The sequence below is a fragment of the Cryptomeria japonica genome, chromosome 10 (assembly GCF_030272615.1).
Source record: "Cryptomeria japonica chromosome 10, Sugi_1.0, whole genome shotgun sequence".
Classification (NCBI taxonomy): Eukaryota; Viridiplantae; Streptophyta; class Pinopsida; order Cupressales; family Cupressaceae; genus Cryptomeria; species Cryptomeria japonica.
This window is the reverse complement of record NC_081414.1, coordinates 613,249,388-613,262,086: the sequence shown is the minus strand read 5'-3', so window position 1 is coordinate 613,262,086 and position 12,699 is coordinate 613,249,388.

The window sequence follows — 12,699 nt, the reverse complement described above, 5'->3', positions numbered from 1 at the left end:
CTTGTGGATCCAAATTTCATTGCTTCCAATGTTCTTTAGATTGTGGCAGACCTTCCTTTGGGTCTGCACATCATTCTATGCTATTTCTAGAGGGATTCCTTTAGCGAAGGCCGACCTGGTTGTTTTACATAAAACACCTTCTTCAACAATTATTTTCATCTAAGGTCAATGCGGATCATTCTAGAGCCATGAATATCATATATAAACCAGTGTAACTAAGAATATGGAAGACAAATCTTTAGATAGAGTTGAATAATCAGAGGATTAAGAGGTTTGGAGTTGGCTTGCATTATTGCTTCAGCCTAGATCCTATATTTCGAGCATGTTGTATTTAGGCATGCATGCCGCATCTTGTAAGCCCACATGTTGCTGACCAATTATAATCGATTTCATGATATAATATAATTTAAATTTTGCATTGCCTCCATCACGTTAAGTTGCTTGTGTTGTGTTTGATTTGTTGCACGGTCAAGACTATTCTCTTTGAAGATTTACTCCCGTCGTGATTGTATCATCACATCCAATCAACTTGCCATTGGGATAAAGACACACTCAGACCTATGAGACTAGGTGGAGTTGATGTCTAGTACCTGTAATCCTACAACCACCAACAACCACAAGACAACATGTACAATTGCATATATCATAAATAACTAGGCAAGTGAAGAGAGTCACAACATCATATCATGCTCATAATGAGTGATATGGCATCGTCTCTAACATGAATACAATAGTAGCACAATCACAACAACCGTATCATCATTTCACCCAATATAATCATGAAGAGGGGTTTGCATTAACAAGATATCATCATACATCAACAATGTAATTCATCCATGAGTAATGAGTGCATATAAATCACTAAGTATGGGCTCGACCATCATAATAGTCTAGGATATAATGTCATCCACATAAATCATAATATATCAAATATAATTATGAATTATCTAAGATAATTCATCATAAGGAATAAACATGAACAATATGTCCTAAATGGTGCAATAATCGCAAGGTTGAGCATAGTCCTAATTTCATTAAGCAAACCAGAGTATAGAATCAACATCTTTATAGTAAGCATACTAATGTAAAAAGAGATATCGATATAAAGAATGAAACAAGATACACCAAGAACATAAACAAATCTGAAAGTACTTATTACATCCTTGCATAAAGGACAAATTAGGGTGGGGAACTACAAGAATAAGAAACGTAGTATAAGACTGTATCTAAAATATGAAGAATCTATTATGCTTGAAGTCTGTTAACCGCCCAAAAAATTTGCTGGTAAATAGAGAACTATCACTTGAATTTGGACTCATCAGAAGGATTTCAATTATTGACTATCATTATTAAATTCAGTTTTCATATTCTTGATTTATGTCTTCTAATATATTATTTAACATATTTTTACTATCAACATAACCATTGCATCTTTTTTTGGTGCAAGTGCTAGTTTATAACTTTACTGTGATACTCTAACTTTAGGTGGACTCTTCTACACAATATGATAGTTTAAAATCCTTAAAAAAGCAAAATATCAAATAATATTCAACTTTCTTATTCAATAGATTCTAAACCAGATGAAAATTAGAAGGATTCTTGACCAAGTGAAAATTGGAAGTTAGATTCCATGCCAAATGATATTTGGAAGGTAGATTCTAACATTTTCATGAGGAGGAACATTGATTATCAGATGGTGGATCCATCTTCGTAGAGTTTAAGGCCCCCACCAAAGTCTTCCACTAAACTTGGGATTTCCTTTTCATTTTCTTTTGCTGCTTTTGCCTGGTTCCCCACCACCACCTTTTAATTTCAGATTCCACTTCGCAATTACTCTAGCTTTTCATGCACGTCTATATATAGTCATATGACTTCCTCCTCTTAGCCCAAGGATGTTTAGGTGATATTCTAATGCTCTAATCCGGTTGACACAAAGTTCAAAAATCTCAAGCTTGAGAAATGACTTGTTCCTTTCTTATGCCTGCCAATTTCAATTACTCGTTCCTTCACTTCCCAATCTGTTTTCACCAAAGACCAACATTCATCTGTAAAATAATTGCATTTCAAGAAATGTTTTTTTGTCAATTCAACTTGTTTAATTGATGAAAATAAGTATGATAGAATGGACTCAAATCCCTATCAGGTTGGTAGCACGATTTGCGAGCACAATCGTAAAGATTACCTATTAGTCGATCATGAAGACATCTAAAAAGAGATTTGTGTTTCATTTTCTATTTTTCCTATACACAAACCAAAAAAATCATCAAGAGTTTTATTTTTTTAGGTAACTCAGAAAAAAGAAGAAGGCATCAACAACTTTTGTTGAAATAAAATACTAGTCTTGGTAGTTACAGTCGGAACAAATGCTTTTTATCTCTTCTTTTTTGGTAATGATTATTATTCATAGTCAATGTGACACACTTTCAAGTGTATTTACAAATTGGAAGAGGCTTTTACAAGATGTGGACTAATTTTAAACAGCCTAATTATATTTTTATGGCATGAATTTGATGTTCCAAATAATAATATTTTGAAATTTGATTTGTTATAACTTTTAATATTATAAATCAAGATACTTATTTTCCTAAAAAAGACAAGATGACCGAAATTTTGTAGTCTAGGGTTTAGATGCGAAATTCGAGTTGGGGCGAAGATGCCCTTGGCGATCCTTTTCCTCCCTTGGATTCCTTTGGTCTACAAAGTGATCATATTCCTCAATGGGTGTTTTAGAATGGGAAGTGGGTTGATGTGCTTGCTTTGGAGATGAAAGAATGGCGTTGCAGGGATAGTGGGTGGCCGAGGTCAAAATACTTCAAGGGATTTTTTCATCCACAGAAGAGGAAAGTAGCTAGGCCTAACCAAAATGCCCCTCAGGATTCACCTGCAAGTTCTCGAAGAAATGGGGGGTTTGGAAATAACCCTAAAAATGTTGCGAGCTCTGGCAAGGTGGCTGTTGAAAATTCCACAGGGGTTTTACGGCCATCTTTGGCTTCTGTAGTAGTTATTGATAAGGACAAGCCTTTGGGTAAGGAGAACTCAGTGGATAAGGTATGGCTGCCAATTCCTTCTATCTCTACAACTGAAGCCCCATTTGACAAGAAAGCTAGGGATTTGCATTCTTTGGCTGTATTAATTCAAGTTTGGGGAGAAAATATTTTGCTCTCAAAGCTTCATCATAAGATTCATTCACTTTGGTATGGTATGCTTTATTTTTCAGGTTCTCTCTTCAATCTCTTTCATTGTTATCTTTGATTCTAAGGGTGCTAAACAAAAGGCTCTTGTAAAGCCATTTTTCAAGTTTGTCATGATTTAGTTTTTGTTGAAAGCTGGAAACCTCTTTTTTAACTTCTAAGGATATTGTTAAAACTATCCCTGCTTGGTTTTTGCTTCCTGGGCTTCCATATGAATTTTTTGATCCTGATATTTTACAAAGATTTGGGGATTCCTTTAGAAATTTTATTCATTCACATTCAGTTCTTGAGGATGGGGTTTTTAGGGTTAAGATTTGTGTGTTACTTACCTCATCCTCTATGGTTCCTTGCAATTGTAATTTAGAGTCTATTGATGGGGTTTGACGGCAGAGCATCGTTCATGATTCTGATTGGTTTGTTAAGTCTTTTGTGGTTATGGATTCTCCTTTATTTGCTACCCTTAAAGGTTTTTCGTTTGGTGATAAGGTGGTTCGGCCCTCAAAATATGCTAATATATGTGTTCATAACCTTGATTCTTCTGGCGGTCATGAAAATCAAAGGCACATATATTCTCACCCTGTTTGTCCATCAAAGTTAAACAATCCTATAGGGGTTTCTATTCTGGAGAAATCTATCCCTCTTGGGGATGCATATATCCCTGAGGAGGATGTGCAAAAAGCTAGGGTTCCTATTGGAATAGATTCTCACCTAGGGCTTCCTAATGTAGGGGGACTGGTAATGAATTCTGCTAAACCTGCCCAAGGACTTGAGGGTGGATCACCTCAGGGGGAGTTAGACACTTTGGTTCATGGGTTTTACTCACCTTTTCTTGTTCTGGATGAGGGTTTAATTTCTCAAGTTCAGAGGCTTGTTTCTGAACATAATATTACTTTGAATAATGATGTTACTGATAAGGTGGTTGATGCAATTGATCAAGACTTGGTTAATTTGACTTCTTCCTTGGTCATCCCTTCGACTTGCAATCCTTTTGAAATTCTCTCTCCGAATAAAGATCTAGATTGTGAGAATGCTTTTTGTGTGGTCAATAAGGTTGAATTTGATCCTACAATTAACAAGCCTTTGGTTCAAACTCTTTTGTCTCCTTCCTCCCCATTACCTTCTATTGTGAAGCAAACCAGGAAGCCAAAGGCATTTTATACACAGTTGGAAATAGGTGATGGTATCTAGTCTACGCTTTTGAGCTCGGGTTCTGGTTATGCGAAAAGAAAAACAAAGTTTAGTCCTTTCACAAGGTCGGTTGCTTCCAAACGTAGTCTTCAGGAATCTTTTGGGGTGGGTAAAGTTGGCTTTGGTGATTCTATTGAAAAGAGGGGAGAGAATGCCTCCCCTCAAGGACAATGAAGGTCATTTCTTGGAATGTTAGGGGCTTAAATGCCCCTAACAAGAGATGCTTGATTAAGTCGTAGTTGGACTTAATGAAGTGTGATGTTCTTATGTTGCAAGAAACTAAATTAAGTGCTCATGGTGCTGAGTTTTTGTTTTGTAATTGGATGGCTTGGAAATTTTGTGTCTCCCCCTCTACGGGGGCTTCTAGAGGTTTAGCTTTTCTTTGGAATTATTTTTCTACTAAATTATCTCTGGTTATCTCTGCTCCTTTCTGGATGTTGGCGTTGGTAAAAAGAAGGGTTTCTAATATTAAATTCTGGTTATTTAATGTTTATGGTCCAATATCTATCTTGGGGAAAAGAACCCTCTAGGATTCTTTAACTGTTATCTCCTCTCCCCTTTGGGGATAGTTTGTGATTTTTGGTAGAGATTTTAATGCTATTTCTTGTGAGGGTGACAAAATTGGGGGCATTTTACCGAACAAACGTATTGTGGTTGATTTTACTATTTTCATTCAAAATAATTGTTTGTTGGATTGTAAAACTCTAAATGGTCCTTTTACTTGGACAAACATGAGGAAATATTTTTCATAGATTGCTGAAAGACTTGATCGGTTTTTGATTTCCGATAATTGGATATCTTCAAATGTGGATGTTGTTGCTATGGTCTTGCCTAATTTAGGCTCTAATCATTTCCTAATTATGTTGTCTATTTTAGATGATAGGGCTCCTGGAAAGACTTCGTTTAAATTTGAGCCTATGTGGTTTAGAGATCCTTCTTTTTTGATGCTCTTAGAATCTTGGTGGGCCTCGGCCCCTTTTATTCTTTGGAACTAGAATGTCTCGCTTTGTCAAAAAACTTTCCTCTATTAAAGAAGAGATAAAGTCTTGGAATGTCTTGCATTTTAAAAATATTTTTTCTCAAAAATCTAGAATTCAAAAAGAGCTTGAAGCCTTAAATACTGTGGTTATGAATATTGGGATGGACTCTTGTGCCTTTTCCAAGCATAAATTGTTAAATTCTTAGCTTGAGGAAGTTCTTTCTCGTGAAGAAATATATTGGCAGCAGAAATCTAGGGGTTTATGGCTTGTTGAAGGAGATAGGAACACTAAATTTTTTCATTCATCCAGCAAAATAAAACGTCAGAGGAGTAGGATTTCTTGTAATCAAGACTGTCATGGGGTATTTATTTCTGAGGAGAAGGATATTGCCACTGAGGCTGTCAGGTTTTTTAAATCTTTGTTGATTGAAGAAATTTCTACTTTTGATGATAGTTTTGCTTCGGTTATTCCTCAACTTATTTCTGCAGAGAATAATCAAATTCTAATGGCTCCTTTTTCTAGTCTTGAGGTGAAGGAAGTTGTTTTCTTTATGGTACCTGAGAAGGCTCCAAGGCTAGATGGTTTTATTGCTCTGCTCTTTCAAAAGTGTTGGTCTTTTCTTGGGGATGAGCTTCTTCTTGTCTTAGAGGAGGCTAGGTGTAGCAGGTCTATTCTGAAAGAATTAAATACAACTTTTATTGCCATCATTCCTAAAATAGAAAATCCTAAGTCTTTTGTAGATTTTCAACCAATTGATTTATGCAATACATTATATAAGATAATAACTAAGGCAATCTCTGTGAGCCTTGTGAAGCTCATTCCCAAGATTATTTCGGGTGAGCATGGTGGTTTTGTTCTTGGTAGGGAGACAATAGAAGGGGCCATTGTGGCTCATGAGGTTTTGCATTCTATCTCTCATCTATTCTTAAAAAGTTTGGTTTTGGGATCAAGTGGGTGAGATGGATTTATGCATGTATTTCTATTGCTTGGTTTTCTATGATTTTGAATGGCTCCTTGTTCAGTTTTTTCGCTTCTTCCAGAGGCCTTAGGCAAGGAGATCCTTTTTCTCCTTTCTTGTTTATTATCCTAGATGAAGCTTTTAGCAGAGCTATGTTGGCTACAAGGGAGAATAGCCTTTGGAAGGGTATTAGTATCGAAAATATGACTGTTAGCCACTCTCATTGTCTTTTTGCTGATGATACTTTATTGTTTGGACATGCCACTTTGAATGAGGAAAAAATTATTAGTAAGATTATTAGAGATTATTCAAATTTCTCTAATCAGAAGGTGAATAGTTCTAAATCTAAGGTTTTCTTTCCTAATGTTTCTCCCTTAGTACAATCAAGCTTGGTTAAATTTTGGGGTTTTAATGTTGGTCAATTTACTTGAAAGTATTTAGGGTTTCCTTTTTTCACTGGATCTGAAAAACATAACTTATGGGAAAGAATCTCTGCTTTTGTTTCATCAAGGATTCTCTCTTGGACACATAAGTACCTTACCTTCCCAAGTAAGATAGTGCTTATTAAGGTTGTTTTGAATGCGGTTCCTATTTATCTGATGTCCATTTTAAAGGCTCCCAAGAAATCAATTACTAATCTACAGTCAATTCTGAGGTCATTCTTGTGGAATGATAATATGAATAATAGGGCTCGAATTCCTTTGCTGGCTTGGGATAAGGTTTTCTCTCTGAAGGATATGAGAGGTGCTAGAATTAGAGATTTAACTAAGCAAAATTTGGCTTTAGGAGCTAACTTAGTGTGAAAATTATATAAACAAACTTCTTCTAAGTGGGCATCTATTTTATTTGCTAAATATTTATGAGATTGTCCCAGGGAGGCTATTTTAACTGCTTCCTCGCTTCCTAAGGGTTCTGCAATTTGGAATTTCATGTCTGAATGTATATCTCTCATTCTTCCTAGTTTATCTTGGCTTGTGCATAATTGTAATAACCCACTTACTTAATCCAAAAACTCAACTAATTATTTTTTAATATATATTAAAATATTGATTTCTTATTCTTACTTATTCTTATTTATTTTTTATTCAATCACATAAAATTTAATTATAAACTCTAAAGTATAATTCAATTTTAATAAAACAATTCCCAACTCAAAATATATACATGTTTTTTTTAAATAATTGGTAATTGACTCAAAATATTTTAATAATATAATAATTATATTTATTTAATCTTAAATAAATAAACTAAAATTTAAAAAAATAAACTTTAACAAATTTAGAACATAAATTTAATATGATTTTAAATAAATTTGATATATATATTTATATAATATATATTTGAAGGGAAATTTACTAACTTATTAATCAAGGCAAGATTTACTTTTTTTTTCCAAAAACAATTCATACATGCAGACGGAATAATTTTTTTTTCCCCTAAAAATCTAAAGAGATAAATATGTTTCTAAAAAGTACAGAGATGATTTTTTTTTTTTTAAGATGAATGTTTTCCTAAAATCCACACATGAGTATTTTCCTAAAATCCATAGAGATGGGTATTTATCTAACATACATAGAGATGAATATATTTCTATTTTTGTTTTCTTTATTCTGATTTTATATTACTTTGGCAATAGATTTATTTTTGTTCAAGTTATTCTAATATATATATTCCATTCCAAAAAAAATTTTGATTTTTGTAAAATAACGAAAGTTGATTGAGGAAAAGATTTCAGATTAAACAATATTCGAATTTGTATATACATATTTTAAAAGAGATCTATTAACCAATTTATTGCCTACATGCAGAATAAAAAAGAAGATTTTTTTTCTTTTTTTTGGATATAATAGCGATTTATTACATGTATTTGATTAAATCAATTAACAAAAACTAAAAAAGATTTCTTTGCAAAAATCTGAAATGGATAAAAGAGATTTCTTTTAAAAAAATAAAATTAAAATATAAACTTTCTTATGTGCAAAATTTTGAAAGAGACGAGAAGAAGATTTTCTTTGGAAAGAAAAAGCAAGCAAATGAAAGTGCAAGAGGGGAACCTAGATTTGAATGAAGAACCTTGCTGACCTCCTTCAATTCCTCCTTGAAGCTTGGTAATGATCTTCTCCAAAATCCTCCAACACATCTACAAAATTTCTCCTACAACTAACATGGTATTGAAAATAAATTCATAAGAATTTCAAGACTACTTTATCATCCAAAAACAATGAACTTCCCTTACTTTGAAAATTTAGAACTCAATATATAGAAAAGAGTCATTTTCCCACTACAAAAGAAATTGATTGATTTCCATATTCTTTTCCCAAAATAAATTCATGCAAAATGATTAATTATAATAGTGGGGGGTTACATGGAAAAATTGAATTTGAAATTCTCTTCTAGAACCTTTTCATTTCCTCCTACAACATGTGCTCAATAGCATATTCAGAAAATAAACAATTTCTAAATTAATTTCATGAAAAAATGATTGTTGTCATAGTGGGGGTTACATTTGACCATGCATTCAAAATTCAAATTTGAATTCTCCCCCAAAAATGCATTTTGTAACTCCTTTGTCATAAAAATGCCATGAATAGAATTATTCTTGTCATAGAATAATTTTGTAACTCCGATGTCATATATTTGCTAAATATAATATTTATTCCTTAATATTTTGAATTTAAAAATGCTTTTCTAAAATCTTCTTATTTCTCCTAAACCAAGTGCTCAATTAGGATATTGGGAAAATAAGCAAATTTCAAATAAATTATGACCTAATATGTGTGTCACCACTTAAATTATTTTTTATTTAAAAACTTCAACCTCATTTCAATTTATATTTTCTTTCTAACATTACTCATAAAATTAATATTATAATAGCAGTAGTAGCAGCAGTAATAATAATAATAATAATAATAATGATGATGATGATGATGATGATGATGATGATGATGATGATGATGATGATGATGATGATGATGATGATGATGATGATGATCATAATAATAATAATAATAGCAAGTCATATCAAAGTCCAGAAAAGAGGGTTATGACATCCTTCCCCCCTTAAATTGTGCATCGTCCCGATGCACTAATTATAACCTTAAAAAGAGTTTGCTAATTCATAATGTTTAGAATGAAAGTGAAAACATCTGTTGCATCATTATTGAGTCTTCCCATGTAGTATTCCTTTTATCATATTGATTCCATTATACTTGAATAGAACAATCTCTTTGTTGCACAATTGGTATTTGCGCTTCTCCAAGACTCTGAATGGTTCTATCATTATTCTCCCTGATTCCTAAGAGGATCAATCCTTACTTCATCAAACCTTAGCGGATAAGTTATCCTATTTTAATTGCCCCTATTGGTATTGTATCCATCCCTTTGATTTTGATTATGATGTGGCTTCTTTCAGATAAATTATTCTATTGATCCTTGTTGAAGTTAACATTTCCCTTGAATTCATGCTTCGTCTTGAATGAATGATTCATGTTAAAATTCTATCTCATTATTGCTAGGGCTTGAATCTTCCTTTCTTGTTCCTTTAGGTACTTCCTTCATGCCTACGAGTCTATGCACATCAACTTCTTCCCCAAGTTGGTATTGATCCCCCAAAATTAACTTTTTGATTTGACCCTTCTCATCTTTTTACACATAGTTACACACTTTAACAATTTGTTAAACTTATTTCGATATTGTTGAACTATCAAAGCCCCTTGTCAAAGATTATGGAATTATGTTACCTTCTCATTGAAGAATAATTGTGATAGCCTCCTCTTATGAAAATGGTGAATAAATTGATCTCATGTGATTATATCCTTGTTATACCCATTTGTTCCTTAGTATTAGTCCACTAACAAGCCGTGTCTCTAGTGAGTTGATAGGAAACCCCATAATGTCTTAATTGTTTCACTAAAGTCCTTTGGTTCAATGTATTTTCCCTTTTCATTCAACCAATCCTTAGCTCCTTCACCTATTTCTTTCCTTTGAACTTAGGTTGGTTAATTTCCTTCAAATCCTTAGATAGCTCCAACATATTGTTTTCCCTCATTTCTTCAGTCGTTGCGAAGTTCTCATTTTCAATCCCACTTCTATTTACTTGATGTCATTTTGCCTTGCTCTAAGGTCTCACATTGATTGTTCCATGGAGTTGATCTCATCTCTTTTCTTAGTCAATAATTGGTTATAGCTTCAACTCATATTCCATTATTCCCTTGGTCTTGTTGATTTTCATCATTGCTATCTTCCCTTTGACTCCTTGTAGTGGTGGTATGTTTTCCTCTTCCACATTCCCTGGCATCTAGGTTCACTTGAAATTTTATTCCCTTATTCAATTCTTGATTTAAGATATAACAATTCATCTTTACTACTTCCAAGATACTCTTCTACATTGCATAAGTTGAAGTGAGCTCAAGGCCTAGACTTGAACCTTCGCTCTGATACCACATGCAATAACCCACTTACTTAATCAAAAAACTCAACTGATTTTTTTTTTTATATAAAAATATTGATTTCTTATTCTTACTTATTCTTATTTATTTTTTATTCAATCACATAAAATTTAATTACAAACTCTAAAGTATAATTCAATTTTAATAAAACAATTCCTAACTCAAAATATATACATGTTTTTTTTAAATAATTGGTAATTGACTCAAAATATTTTAATAATATAATAATTATATTTATTTAATCTTAAATAAATAAACTAAAATTTAAAAAAATAAACTTAAACAAATTTAGAACATAAATTTAATATGATTTTAAATAAATTTGATATATATATTTATATAATATATATTTGAAGGGAAATTTACTAATTTATTAATCAAGGCAAGATTTACTTTTTTTTCCAAAAACAATTCCTACATGGAATAATTTTTTTTTTTCTTAAAAATCCAAAGAGATGAATATGTTTCTAAAAAGTACAGAGATGAATTTTCTTTTTTTTTTTTTTTTTTTTAATGATGAATGTTTTCCTAAAATCCACACATGAATATTTTCCTAAAATCCACAGAGATGGGTATTTATCTAACATACATAGAGATGAATATATTTCTATTTTTGTTTTCTTTATTCTAATTTTATATTACTTTGGCAATAGATTTATTTTTGTTCAAGTTATTCTAATATATATATTCCATTCTAAAATAAACTCTTATATTTTGTAAAATAAAGAAAGTTGATTGAGGAAAAGATTTCAGATTAAACAATATTCGAATTTGTATATGCATATTTTAAAAGAGATCTATTAACCAATTTATTTCCTACATGCAGAATAAAAAAGAAGATTTTTTTTCCCTTTCTTTGGATATAAAAGCAATTTATTACATGTATTTGATTAAATCAATTAACAAAAACTGAAAAAGATTTCTTTGCAAAAATTTGAAATGGATAAAAGAGATTTCTTCTAAAAAAATAAAATTAAAATATAAACTTTCTTATGTGCAAAATTTTGAAAGAGATGAGAAGAAGATTTTCTTTGAAAAGAAAAAGCAAGCAAATGAATGTGCAAGAGGGGAACCTGGATTTGAATGAAGAACCTTGCTGACCTCCTTCAATTCCTCCTTGAAGCTTGGTAATGATCTTCTCCAAAATCCTCCAACACATCTACAAAATTTCTCCTACAACTAACATGGTATTAAAAATAAATTCATAAGAATTTCAAGACTACTTTATCATCCAAAAACAATGAACTCCCCTTACTTTGAAAATTTAGAACTCAATATATAGAAAAGACAGTCATTTTCCCACTCCAAAAGAAATTAATTGATTTCAATATTCTTTTCCCAAAATAATTTCATGCAAAATGATTAATTGTCATAGTGGGGGTTACATGCAAAAATTGAATTTGAAATTCTCTTCTAGAACCTTTTTATTTCCTCCTACAACATGTGCTAAATAGCATATCGAGAAAATAAACAATTTCTAAATTAATTTCATGCAAAAATGATTGTTGTCATAGTGGGGGTTACATTTGACCATGCATTCAAAATTCAAATTTGAATTCTCCCCCAAAAATGCATTTTGTAACTCCTTTGTCATAAAAATGCCATTAATAGAATTATTCTTGTCATAGAATAATTTTGTAACTCACATGTCATATATTTGCTAAATATAATATTTATTCCTTAATATTTTGAATTTAAAAATTCTTTTCTAGAATCTTCTTATTTCTCCTACACCATGTGCTCAATTAGGATATTGAGAAAATAAGCAAATTTCAAATAAATTATGACCTCATGTGTGTGTCACCACTTAAATTCTTTTTTTATTTTAAAACTTCAACCTAATTTAAATTTATATTTTCTTTCTAACATTACTCATAGGATTAATATTATAATAGTAGTAGTAGCAGCAATAATAATAATAATAATAATAATAA